A 13,103-nucleotide genomic window follows, 5' to 3' on the forward strand; every position below is an offset into this window, starting at 1 on the left:
AGCTCCTCCAGCTTCAGGTCCATACATTGACGCAGGGATGCATCACGCCAAGTAGTATCCAACATTTCCCCATGAAAACAAACCGACACGGTGATAGCTCCAAGCTCTGTGAATGAGGAAATGCTTGGTCCACGAAGGAGATTCTCTGCACAGCATCCCTTCGTTCTGTTGTTGTATATGTGCTATCTGTTTTTCCACGGCGGAATGGACCGAAATTTCGAATTTTCTAGCAAAATCTCTTCTCTTAAGTCCTCCCCACATACGGTTTCGCTCATGTGACTAATATGGCTGTAGTGGATCCCCACATTGTAGGGGCCCCATTTTACCACAACTTTAGATATTCTCATGTATTCCGATCCCATTCTGCTGTTCGCTGTATCTTTTCCATGCTAGCGAAAAATGCGAAGATGCCGCCAATAAAGCCGGTCTGTTGTTTGGTTTTTCCGTCGTTCATGTTTGCCAGGAAGTTGCACGAGGCCGGTTCCCAGAGCCGACGAAATATATGCTCGTGGGGTTGGTGGATTCCGGGCTCCACGGGCGAAACGGTTGGCGACTTTTGCGACAGATACGAGCGTACATGGGTATTCAATTTGGAGCGCACGGAAGACCTGCATCTGTTCTGCGATGCGAGTGAAATGCTGCGAATATAAGATGCAAGGTTGCTGCTTGAATTCGCATTTGGAGGATACCGCGGTCGTCGCATAGAATCATTAGGGGCTCCTTCTGGGGGCCCCTTTTCCCACGAACCACGATTGGAGACTCCGCTGGCGCTCGATGCGCTGCTGATGCCCTTTTGATGGAATTTTCAGTTTGTCAGCGATTTTGTACGACGACGTTGGCTGGTGGAGCTGTGCAACATCCACGCATCCGTTTCGTTGTTTTTGCTTCCGCGCCGCGCGAGAGTGATGCGCTCGCTTTTCCCTGGTGTCACGTGGTGGTTTCTTCGCGTTCTAGTTATACGAGATTTTGTTGCCGCCCCCCTTTTGTTTGGTCGCCCTCCTTGACCCTGAATTGGCGATGCCGAAGATTTTTGACGGAACGTTTTAAGAGAAATTGGGATACGATTGCGAATGTCCGTGCGTCTGTTGGATTTTTTTTTATGTTCTGTATGTATTTTGCGCGGTTTGACGTGTTGTCCGCTGATTTTTCATCTGGTTTTGTTTCGATGGCGGCGCACTACGTTGTGATACGAGCTTGATTGGAGAAGGGGCGGATAATAATTTGAAGGCAGATGTTTTCTACTTTTCTCGCATCCTTTGAAGCGGATGTGATGATATTTGGTGCCATGGAATATCGCAAATGTATCCAACTACGATGGTCATGTGTGTAATATGTGAGTGCAATGGGGTGCACGCAATCTCCGAAGTATTGGCAGAAGTAAAATTGAGTATTTGGGGATGATTTCTAATATTTTGGAAGTTTGGGGATGTTTTCTGTTATATTGGAAAAATTTTCATTGCTATTTAGTGTTTTTTCGGTATTTGTACATATTAACGGTGTGAAAAGGACAAAAGGAGTCTACCGAGAGCTGTGTGGATTCCGTACAGTTAAGCTGTTATCGGCCACATTGGCGGGTATGCTGTCCATTGCCAAAGCTATTAACTGCGACAACTGTAAGTAGATTTCCCCTTGCAACTTTAAACAGGTAATTTTACTAAAAGAATGGTTTATTTTGTCTACCACTGATGAAGGCTGCTTTGTTAAACTAGAAATTTGTTCAAATTTGCGCTGGTGTCCTAGTTTTATTAATTTGGCATTAGTATCGTCCAAGCATGTGAACCTTTCTGTAGAAGGTTCCATTAGCTTGCATTTCTTACAAGTACAATATAGGAAGGGTTGGAGTTATTTTATTGAGGAACAGATGTAGCGGACGGACGGACGGATGTAACGGAGTGGACGCCATTTCGTGCCGATTTCCAGAATAGTTGAGTGCCCTTTTTTCTGACGTTTGGGATAGATTTTGGTCCTTGACTTTTTGAAGGTTTTATTTCCATTCGCTATGGTCATTTGACTACGTCCTCCTACTTGAAATTGTTCCATTTGTTTCGCGACTTTCCTGGTGGCTGTGGCCTTATTTGTATTATTCCTTACAAACGTCGTCCCGCATAGGCCACCGACCGTAATTTCAGGACTAGTATAAATGGAAGTGTTCTGATTTTTCATGTACGCCTTCACGTATTTCTTATCCTCTCCCACTGGGTTCATTGGGTCATAGCATTTTTCTGAACTCGTTTTTCGAAGGTGTTTAGCCTTTACTCTGGTGTGTTTTCGCTGACAGGCAGGATAGGCCGAATCAAACTCTTTCGTTGCATACGTTATTGTTTTTCAGATAATGGGGCTGATTCACAAACCTGACCTGGATTTCTATCGTTTCATTACAATAGTTTATTATCAGTGGTGTTCGGAAGACAAAGCTACTCATTCATCCTAATTCCAGTTTTATGTTCTGATCTTTTGGTCTTCTAGACTGATCATTGTTTTCGCCTTATATTCATTTATTCATTCTCACTGGCTCGCTTAGTTTCATTGAACTTATTTTGGCGTAGAATTTGGATTTGTTTGTGATGGTCATGATCACAGCGTGCATCCTTGATAATTTGAAATGAAATATGTTTCAATTCCCTCCAACACTACCAGAAAAACGTGCACGCTTCCTACATTGCTCTGTACCAGATATTTCTAGGGCAACTCATTCGTCGGCCAGCTCGGGATAGTGGATTCCCCTGCATGACACTGGAGCCATCGAATTTTTTTAATGTGTAACCTATCCATTGTTACTACTGCCTTCTGGTCGGCATGTCTATGGCCTTTGGTCCGATGAAGTTCTTCGTTCGAAATTGTATCACAGTACTTCGATGGCACGACGCGGAAAATGGTGGACGAAGACCTGGAACTTCTGAATGACAGTACCGGTCACTTTTCATGTTCTACTTCAAGAGCGGAAAAATCTCAACTAGATGCTGGTGTTAGAATAGTAAAACTTTCAGATTTTGGACAGAGTAGCGATATCCCGATACATTCCCTGCTGAAAGCGTTTTCGAAATCGAATGCCTTTTTGAATTGGAGGTCTAAACTCCACACACTGTTCCAAACGGTGTTGATCTGTTCAGCGCAGGAAGTTTCAGAGTGAAAACTAGCGCTACAACCCTGCGGAAACTGGACGCAACATGTAAGCGAAAGCAAACGCTAATAAGGTGACGATTTTTTGGGAGCCGATGTCAGCGTCCCCTTTGTAATGCATATTCATAAGACACCTCGTACATTTGCTATTTATCGCAACGTTGCGAGTAGGATCATGCCGGACACTGAGTTCGAATGATGTGTTACCAATGACTACAGAAATCCACAAACATGGTGGTCAATATCGTGTTTCCACATCACACGACCAATAAGGTGTCGTCATCTTTAGGAAGCCTATTCTTGACTGCTTATAGAAAGCACCCTTCTTCTCTGCATCGGAAGTCTCCATTGATGCGACTTTTGAAGTGTTCCTTATTTTGAATCGCAATCTTGTAGTCAGTATACTATCTGAAATAGCATGGAATGAGGGCGCGCTTTGCGTTAGTTGTAAGGATCAATGGTTCGTTTCGTTACGCTTTCCGTAAGACGGAAAGAAGTGCGTCTAATCTCACTTAACCCTAAAATGTCGAGTTTGTAACGTTGGAACTCTTGCTCATGATAAAAAAACCAAGCATTCTGAGGCCCTCGATGCCATTTTTGAGTACCGTACGTCAGTTCTAAAAATCAATTCGTAGTAATATAGCCGAAGATCTTTACGAATAATATCGTCCGTGCCGAGGCATGCATGACGTTTCATTAGCAAGAAAACTTACAAAATTTACAAGTTGCCGATTTTAGTCGCCTTTGATAATAAGCAGGGAATATTTTGGCTGAAAAAGGGGAGCCATTATTTTAGTGAGATTAAAACGCAATGTGTTAATAGTGAACCCATAAGGCCATACATATTCTAGATAGATAGATAGATAGATAGATATTCTACCTGTACATTCAGAATATAGTGACCTGTTCCTCATGCTTCATCAAAGTGGCTTAAAACCGTCTTTCGTGCAGTTCAACATAGACTTGCGTAATGTTTTGTCAAGTACGCCATGAGCAACGCTGTCGTATCCCTTTTTATACTTTGCCCGTTCGCGTTTCAAGTGCACTCCTTCCAATTTCGTATTTCTTATTCCAATATCCCCTTACTTTAAAATATCAGTTTTGCAGTGACAATTTTTATTCTCAATTTTATTTACAAATCTTTCCCATCTTTTGACTTCTTACAAAACCCTAACATTCTTTTAAATATTATCAAATTTAATGAGAAATTTTCTAACATTTCGAAACCGATCATTAACTTTTTTTTGTTGCTTTCATACAGATTCAATCATGTTGCATGTCAGGAAATGCTTTACTAATGTGTGTTGCGAATGCAAATGATGCTGGGGATTTTGTTTTTGTAATAAAGCCAATTCGAGGCAAGTGGCTGCATACAAATTGTGTTAAAATTTAAGGTAGCTTTTGCTGTTGCCTCAGTTAAAGAGGAATTTTGGCTTCAAGGCCTGGCCCGAAAAATTAGCGGGAAGGATTTCGATTTGAAATTTGCTCGTATCAGTTTAGTGAGAGGTCCGGGAAATTGATCTTAACTATCACGGTATCGGAAGAGAGAGTGCAATTGCCTTCCTCTCGGGTGGTTTATGTGGAAAGTTTGTGATTTGTAGTAAGTTTAACCTTTTCTTTCTGGATTTCGAGAAGTCCCGAAAAGATGCAGCGACTACCAGAAACAATTAACCAGGGGTTTTGGGCCTCCAGGCGGTGGATCAAGTGACACCTTTGGAGCAGAGAATATAGATCCTTTTCGCACAGCTCGTAGACACGCGAGGTGAAGAATTTTCGTTGCATTCAAGGTGTTTTCCCGATAGCTGCTTCAAACATTTCATGTGGATTATACTCATGTAAATCGTTCATTGTTCTGGGAGAGGAGTGTGCAAGCTTGTTCTGGTGTTTTATGATTTCGTTATTTTCTTATTTCCTACCATTTTATTAATTAATTTCTTTGATTCTGCTTTCCCTTCCATTTTGTTATTTGTTATTGTTTTATTTCATTTTATTATTTTTTTGATTTTGTTTGGATTATAGATATGTTTCTGTTGTGAACGTTGCTTCTATCCCCATTCCCCCATCCCGCTCTAATTCTCGAAGCACGTATTAATATTTTTAAAGACATTAAGGTTGACTTTTATTCGGCAATCGCTGCGGCCCAGAAAGATGACGCAGTTTTTCAAAGCCTGAAGTCGGACACATGGTGAAGGAGTTCCCTATTTTTAGCTCATCTTCCTTTATCTGTTGCGAGATCTCCCATAAGAGACCTAGGTCATATATCCCGGCCGCTTTCCAGACCTGCCAATCTAGTGTGTGAGGAGAACCTACGGTTCCATGGGGACCTGGTCCTTCGGCAAGAGAGACTGGATCGTGGCGCGAGCTCAAAGTCTGCACGTAGCCTCCATTAGAGGGCTCCTATAAGGTCATCCGGCGTGGAAAGCACTCCTTCAGACTGATTGTTTGAGACAGGCCCAAGACGGTCTCTCTAGACAGATCTAAACGTTTCTTTCAGGGGGCAGAGGTGTCTGGCCGGAAGAATGAGCACCGCGTCCGTTTTGACGTCCGCTAGTCAGCCTCTGCGTCCGAGTAACCAGGCCGCGGATGTTCTCGCTAAAATCCATTGGTTAGAACTGAGGGTGGATTGCTGTGACGGAGCGATATTCGAGTTGACATGTACTCAATTAATTGCGTTGTGTTATGGATCTTTCGCGATCTTATGGAACTTTCATCGTAAAAGATCCTAGCCCCCCTTTACTGATCCAATGCAACAGATTCTATTGAATCGAATCCATGGCTCTTGCACCATAAAAATGTAGAGCACTCCTGCAGCTTTGTCATAATAATAATCGTTGGCGCAACAATCGATGTTGGTTCAGGGCCTTGAAGTATGTTAGAGCATTCAAGACCGTAACGGTACACTAGGAGGCAATGTGGTCAGCAAATTCCACTGCCACCAGTGAGATTTGAACCGCGACCTTCCGTACGACAGCCTTGCGCTCTAACCACTCAGCTATCCGGACACCAGCTTTGTCATAATGCAGGTTAATTTGACCATTTTTTATGTTTTTCCATATAAACTTGTAATAGAAACCTGTTAGAAGCGTATGCCGCGGTCGACGTGTGACGGGGTTTCGATCCCCTTGTGTTTGTTTCTTTTTGAGAATAGTCGCACCTAGAGGTACAGCAGTTCTCAAGCCCTCATCTATGAAAGGCCGCATCTCATCACGCAGAGCATTAAGACTTTCACTGGTTTGCGGTGTCCGGTTCCTTCCGTCTGTTCCATAAATGGTGTAGGAGAAGTTACTACTAGTTATTACTGATTTTTTCTGCGCTGGACGCATCTCCTAGGTCTGAGGGAGTTTTTCCGACGTTCCTCAATTTCTGAATTCCATCAGAAATTGGGATTTCATCCTCGAAAAGCGATACAAGCTACGAGGCCTAAACGGATCGCATGCGCGCTGCAATTTGCATTTGCATTTGTTTTTCTGTTTCGCTATTCCTCTGCCCAGGCATTGAAATCGCCGGCGATTACTTTGGGATTGTAGTGTCTTGCATCGAAGGATAGTTTCTATCTGTCTGTCCATCTGCTTGTCTGTCTCTCACACGCACTTTTCTCAGAAGCGGCTATACCGTTTGACAATTTGGAATTTGGTGGGAAGGTGGGAACTGTGAACGTCCAGACATGCAGTGAGTAACATCTTTCTAGGTTGAGATTATGTGGGGTGTTTGGATTATGTGGGCCTTCATACATGCAAAAGGGGGGTGTACATTTTTTCCACCGAATATAGTAATGTTCGATATCAAATGAAAGGTCTTGATTAGTTCGATGCCAATCTTAGTTTTGAGATTTGTTGGAAAGGCGGGGAGTAGGAGGGGTCGAAAGTGATGATTTCTTGAACGGACCCATTCTCAGAAATTCATCATCATCATCAACGGCGCAACAACCGGTATCCGGTCTAGGCCTGCCTTAATAATGAGCTCCAGACACCCCAGTTTTGCGTCGAGATCCACCAATTCGATATCCCTAAAAGCTGTCTGGCGTACTGACCTATACCATCGCTCCATCTCGGGCAAATATATTGCCTTAAAGACTTTCCGATCTGGATCATTATCCATACGAATTAAGTGACCCGCCCACCACAGCTCATCCTGTTGAGCTGGATTTTATCCACAACCAGACGGTCATGGTATCGCTCATAGATTTCGTCGTTATTTAGGCTACGGAATCGTCCATCCTCTTGTAAGGGGCAAACAATTCTTCGGGTGATTCTTCTTTCGAACGCGGCCAAGAGTTCGCAATGTTTTTGCAAAGAATCCAGGTTTGCGAGAAATACATAAGGATTGGCAAGATTATTGTCTTGTACAGTAAGAGTTTTGACCCTACAGTTTTTGTAAGCTGAAATAGGTTGTGTTGGTTGCCAACCACCGTGCGTGGATTCATCGTCATAGCTCTTATCCGTTGTGAATTTCGACTCTAGATAGGATAAATTTTCAACGGTCTCAAAGTTGTAGTCTCTTGTCTTCATTGTTTTCGTTTGACCAGTGCGATTCGATGTTATTCGCTCTTTCAGTTTTGGTTTTGGCACTGACGTTGCCACCATGTACTTCGTCTTGCCTTCATTAATGTGTAGCCTAAGATTTCGCGCTGCCTGCTCGATTTAGATGAAAGTAGATTGTACATCTCGGGCTGTTCTTCCCATGATGTCAATATCGTCAGCGTAGGCCAGTAGTTGGGTGCACTTGAAGAGGATGGTTCCTCTCGCATTTACAACGGCATCGCGAATCACTTTCTCCAGGGCCAGGTTGAAGAGGACGCATGATAAGGCATCCCCTTGTCTTAGTCCGTTGTTGATGTTGAATGGTCTCGAGAGTGCTCCTATTGCTGTTATCTGGCCTCATACATTCTTCAGGGTCTGCCTAGTCAGTCTTATCAATTTCGTTGGGATACCGAATTCTTTCAGTTTTACTCGGACTATGCTACCATAGGCGCCTTAAAGCCCATGAAAAGATGGTGCAACTGATGGCCATATTCCAGTAGCTTTTCCATCGCTTGCCGCAGAGAGAAAATCTGATCTATTGCCCATTTGCCTGGAGTGGAGCCTCTTTGTTATGCGAAACTGATGTTCTGAGCGTATGGGGCTATTCGGCCTAGCAAGATAGAAGATAATGTCTTATAGATGGTACTCAGTAACGTGGTACCTCTATAATTGCTGCACTGCGTGATTTCCCCCTTTTTATGTATCGGACAGATAATGCCCCGTTGCCAGTTGTCAGCCATTGATTCGCTGTCCCATACTTTGAGCATCAGTTGACCAACCGCTTGGTGTAATTGATCGTTTCCATATTTAACTAATTCGGCTGTAATTCCATAGGTTCCTGTCGACTTATGATTTTTAAGCCGATGAATTGCACGGACTGTTGACTTGTTGGTTCTCTCACGCTTCCTTTTTCCGTCTATGAAATTGCTTGTCCGCTCGATGGAGTTCGTGATAAGTCTCTGCGCGTGCCCGCTGTTCCAACGCTTTTTGCGGCTGGGGCTATGTGTGTGGTCATATTTATGATAACGGTCTTTAGGTGATTGTGAAGATCATTTGTTGATGCTTCATTTCCAGGACATCTGTTAGCTGGCATCCATTTCACCCTTATAGGTGTTACGGAGGGCTGTGTTCAGTATTCACTCTCACCCGTCAGAGCAGATTGTAGGTGGTGTTGTAATTCGAGCTCGGAGCACTTTGCCAACTATATTGGCCTCCCAATATGTTTTTACATTCATCAAGGCTGAGAGGTGGCGGCATTCTATAAACACGTGGTCAGTTTGGTTGAAAGTGGTCCCGTCTGTAGACCGCTTTCCTCGCAATACAAGTACCTCCAAAAACCATTTCGTGCGATACTGCTGACTGTATAATCCGCAGTCCGTGGCGGCATTCTATAAACACGTGGTCAGTTTGGTTGAAAATGGTCCCGTCTGTAGACCGCTTTCCTCGCAATACAAGTACCTCCAAAAACCATTTCGTGCGATACTGCTGACTGTATAATCCTCAGTCCGTTATCATTGGTATCCCTATGTAAGCTATGTGAGCCAACGTATTGCATGGCTACGGGCTCCGTCCCTACTTGACTGGTGAAATCTCCAAGTATGATTTTGATGTCATACTTGGGACAGGCTTCGAGGGTCCGCTCAACTTCCTCGTAGAAGGGTATCCTTCTCCGATTTTGCAGCCTCTTCTGTAGGGGCGTGAACTTTATGAGGCTTATATTACTAAACCTGCCGCGCAAGCGCAGAGTGCATAGCCGCTTATATTCTCAAAGTCGATAATAGCCTATATTGGGACAGGGTATCGGCTAGCTGCTCAGGAGCATTGAATTTATACAGGGAGCGCTCGTTCCATGAAAAAATGCGCAAATCGTTATTCCGTTGTCGTTGCCGGGTTCGTCGTTTCAAATCCATCCTGTCCGAGGCTCTTTGTGTGGCTTCGTAACATTGGTTTTCTGTGTAGGGTTGTCAGCCCTACCCAACCCCCAACCTGGAGGACCAGTTGGTACATTTTGCCCCGTTTTTGGGCGCAGGAGACTCGGCCTCATCCTTCTCCGTCTGCAGTTTTTCATGAAGAAAGTACTCCCTGCGATCACCACGTGGAGGTGGAGAAAGGGTTTGGTAGTAGAGCTGTTGGTGTTGGTTCAGCAGGCATTTCCCAGGTTTTATGCTCCATCGTGGGTACCAATCCACGTTTCCTCCTGCGACCTATGCTACCCTTTGACCGCCAATTCTAAAGATTGATCCCAATAATAGAAAAAAATAACTCAAACTGATTTCAGTGATAGGCGACATTATCTAGGTGACCATTGCCAAACTTGTTGAGAAATGTAAACAAAGGGAATATTTTGAAAGTAGGTTACCCCAGCAAATGGTCCCACAAAAGAGATTTTGACCTTGGCAACATCTTAACCATATGAATCCCTTCAATTTTCTCAAAAATTGCATGCCTGAAATATGTAATCTCCAACACCTGTTCGCTCAAGAAGTGGATAAATATACCCCAATCAATTGCCGTTTGTTAATATACGCACGATAACTTAATTTTTTACGGATTCAACCTCATTCCCAGCATTATGTAACCGCATCAAATGAACAAAACATCGCAAATGACCACCTTTTACTCTGCCTTGAAATTACCTTTCCTTATTCTCAAGACTCAAAATAATTCTTATCTGAAAGTGACATTTTAAATTATAACGCGAATATATCAAAGAAGTATCTTGTTATCTTTAGTTTGCAAGGAGGAATGAAAACAGGAAAAAGGAGAAGAGGAAAAAAATGAGCAATTCCAATTCGATAAAATGCATACGCTACAAGGGAAAGGATATCTCAAGACTAACCAAGTAACGTAAATTGTCTGACTGTTGCGTATTTCAATTTGGCTTTTCCTTGCGGTTACACTTTTAAGTTCTGCTTAAATACAGGAACCTAAAGTGATGGTTTATAGCTCAAAGGGAATTCTTTCTGATTCCATGAATGGTTATTTCCTTGTGGATTGGAAGGAAAAGTTGGATAGCCAAGAATGAATTTTGCATTCCTTATTAGGTCGTCTTCCGGATCTGGAATTGCGTTGTTCTTTGTTAGCGGTAAGAACTCGTTTTATGCGAACGGGAAGCCGATGCCGTTTATGGGTTGAAAAGAGAATATTATCCAGTTTAATATTTCCTGTAGCTTGCATAGATCAAAAGGTTCTCATCAGTAAAACTAGCGCATGGAGAGTCTGGAGACTATTTTTAAAATGAACCAATCTCCTCTGCTAGCTTACATCCCGCAATTATTTATCGCTTTCATGTTTACATCTAAATCATTCATTGATCAGATTTATAGCCAGCACTCAGTCATTAATTGCGAGAAGTAGCCATTTCCTTAATTGCGCCCTCCCACCAGGATCTAACCCGGTTTTTGTTCCTCTCAATCTTTATGTTCTGAATAAACCCAATAAATTTCCCGAAAAATTCTTCCTCGATCATCGTCGATCTTGAAATCGTTGTGGGGCTTTCGTCCGCCGAAGTGATGCTTTCAAGAATGTTCACTGCGTCCGTAATCGATGTGTAAATTTGCATAAATATACAAAAAACAAGGCAAATATAAGAGCTAAGCATGGTATTTACAGCATATTTCATCTTGCCAAGGACGTCATTTGTTAAGCTGTTTTTTCTAGCCCAAGTGAAATGGATGGCGACCGCTGCTGGTTTGCGGCAGACGATTGATGAACTACGAATCTCTCAAGCTGTAATGAACTTCGAACCAATCAAATTCGAGCAATCCCAGCCATTTCTCAAAAGCCTGAAGATTTTTTAACGATCTCTAATAAATTTCAACTTCTTTCACTACTTTCAAAAATAAACGTTTATTTTTAATTCTCAAGAGTTATTGGCTCTTAAGTGATCTCTTGAATGGAAAGATGATCTTGATGGCGGCGGGTTTGGTTCTATTGGACACGCCGGCCGGGTTTATACTCTGGATAGTCTCGGCTAGGAAGCTAGTATGGGGCTCACCCGTAGTTCGGAAAATTCCAGGACCATAGGCTTCCAGCACAAAGCGTATTCTCGTTCAAAAATCTTGTAAAATTGATTGAGTTTTCTGTCCCCTCCCTCTTGGAAAAACGGACCTAAAGCAATCCTACGCAACCCCATCTAGACTATCTTCTGCTCTTAGAACATCCACTATATCACTTATTCTTGTATCTAAGATGGAAAATTGACTGTGAAGCGAATGCTGCTCATCACTGCCTCAACTTTGGAGCCAGTTCTCTTCGTTTTTTTTATCCAGTTTTGCCTCATGTTTATAAATTGTTGGAGGCAGTGGATCGATCACCAAATGATCACTACTGTAGTGAATCTGTTTGCTCGAATTGGATATAATATCTTGTTTTTTATTCCATCTATTCAAATATTGGATGGAGCTTTTTTTCTTATTTTGTATCTATTGAAATTGAAATGAAGACGGACGCCACTCTTTCCCATGTGAGTGATCTGCCGCCGACAAGCCAGGCTACTTGCTCCTCTCTAAATGCTGTGATAAATTTGATTCTATTTATTTGTGATAACAGTTGATTTTTTCTCCGGGGAGGAATGAATTACGAACAACGAGATCAGATTGTTTAGATGATTTGGAAAGAGAATAAATAAAGAAACTTTCGAGGGAAAGTTATTACAAATTATAGTTGTCGATGGAATTGTTAGGATTCGATGGAGATTTTTTGAATTCTTTCATGGCAATGTGTAATGTTTTCCTTCTGCACTGATAAATTACTACCAATAAGACTGGGATGTCATCGAGATTAGGTTTATTTTTCGAAGCTATAGCAAATGGGTCGTGGATTTGCAGACCAAGAATTGATAGTTCATTCATATTTTCAATGAAATAAATCAAGAAATAAAAATAGCCAGGCTTAGTTAAGTTAATTGGATGACTATAAATTTTACCAATAAGTATATTTAGAGAGGAAGGCATTTCGTTGATAGAAATTGTAAGTAGGACGTAGAAGAGTTAGACGTTTCCAAGGACGTCGCTGGTGGCTTTAGCGTACCGCCAATCACCGTTTTTGATTCTCGCCTACATATTTTATGAAAGGCGGTCCAACGCAATTTATTATGATCTGTATGGGCGAGAAATACCTAGACTTGTCAGGGTATAGGCAGGAGCTAGGATTAGATAAAACTGATTGTACTTATTTTAACAGATAGTATAATTAAGCAGAAATATTTAGGGACTGATTGGTCGACCACCATTCAGTCACGGCTTTTATGTATACAGAAGAACGGGTCCGCTTTGTTCACGAATTTATGAATAGGGTCTTGTCTATATTTTTTTCTCGCCCTGTGAGTTGGGGGTCTAAAAATGAACTCAAGCGAATAGAAATTTGTGGACTAGTAACCTGCAAATTTTGAAACTTTACAGCTGCTGAAACGTCAACTACGCCTCGGATAGGGACTGATCTCACCCTCTGGGCAACTAAACG

Source organism: Hermetia illucens, chromosome 3, assembly GCF_905115235.1.
Source record: "Hermetia illucens chromosome 3, iHerIll2.2.curated.20191125, whole genome shotgun sequence".
Lineage (NCBI taxonomy): Eukaryota > Metazoa > Arthropoda > Insecta > Diptera > Stratiomyidae > Hermetia > Hermetia illucens.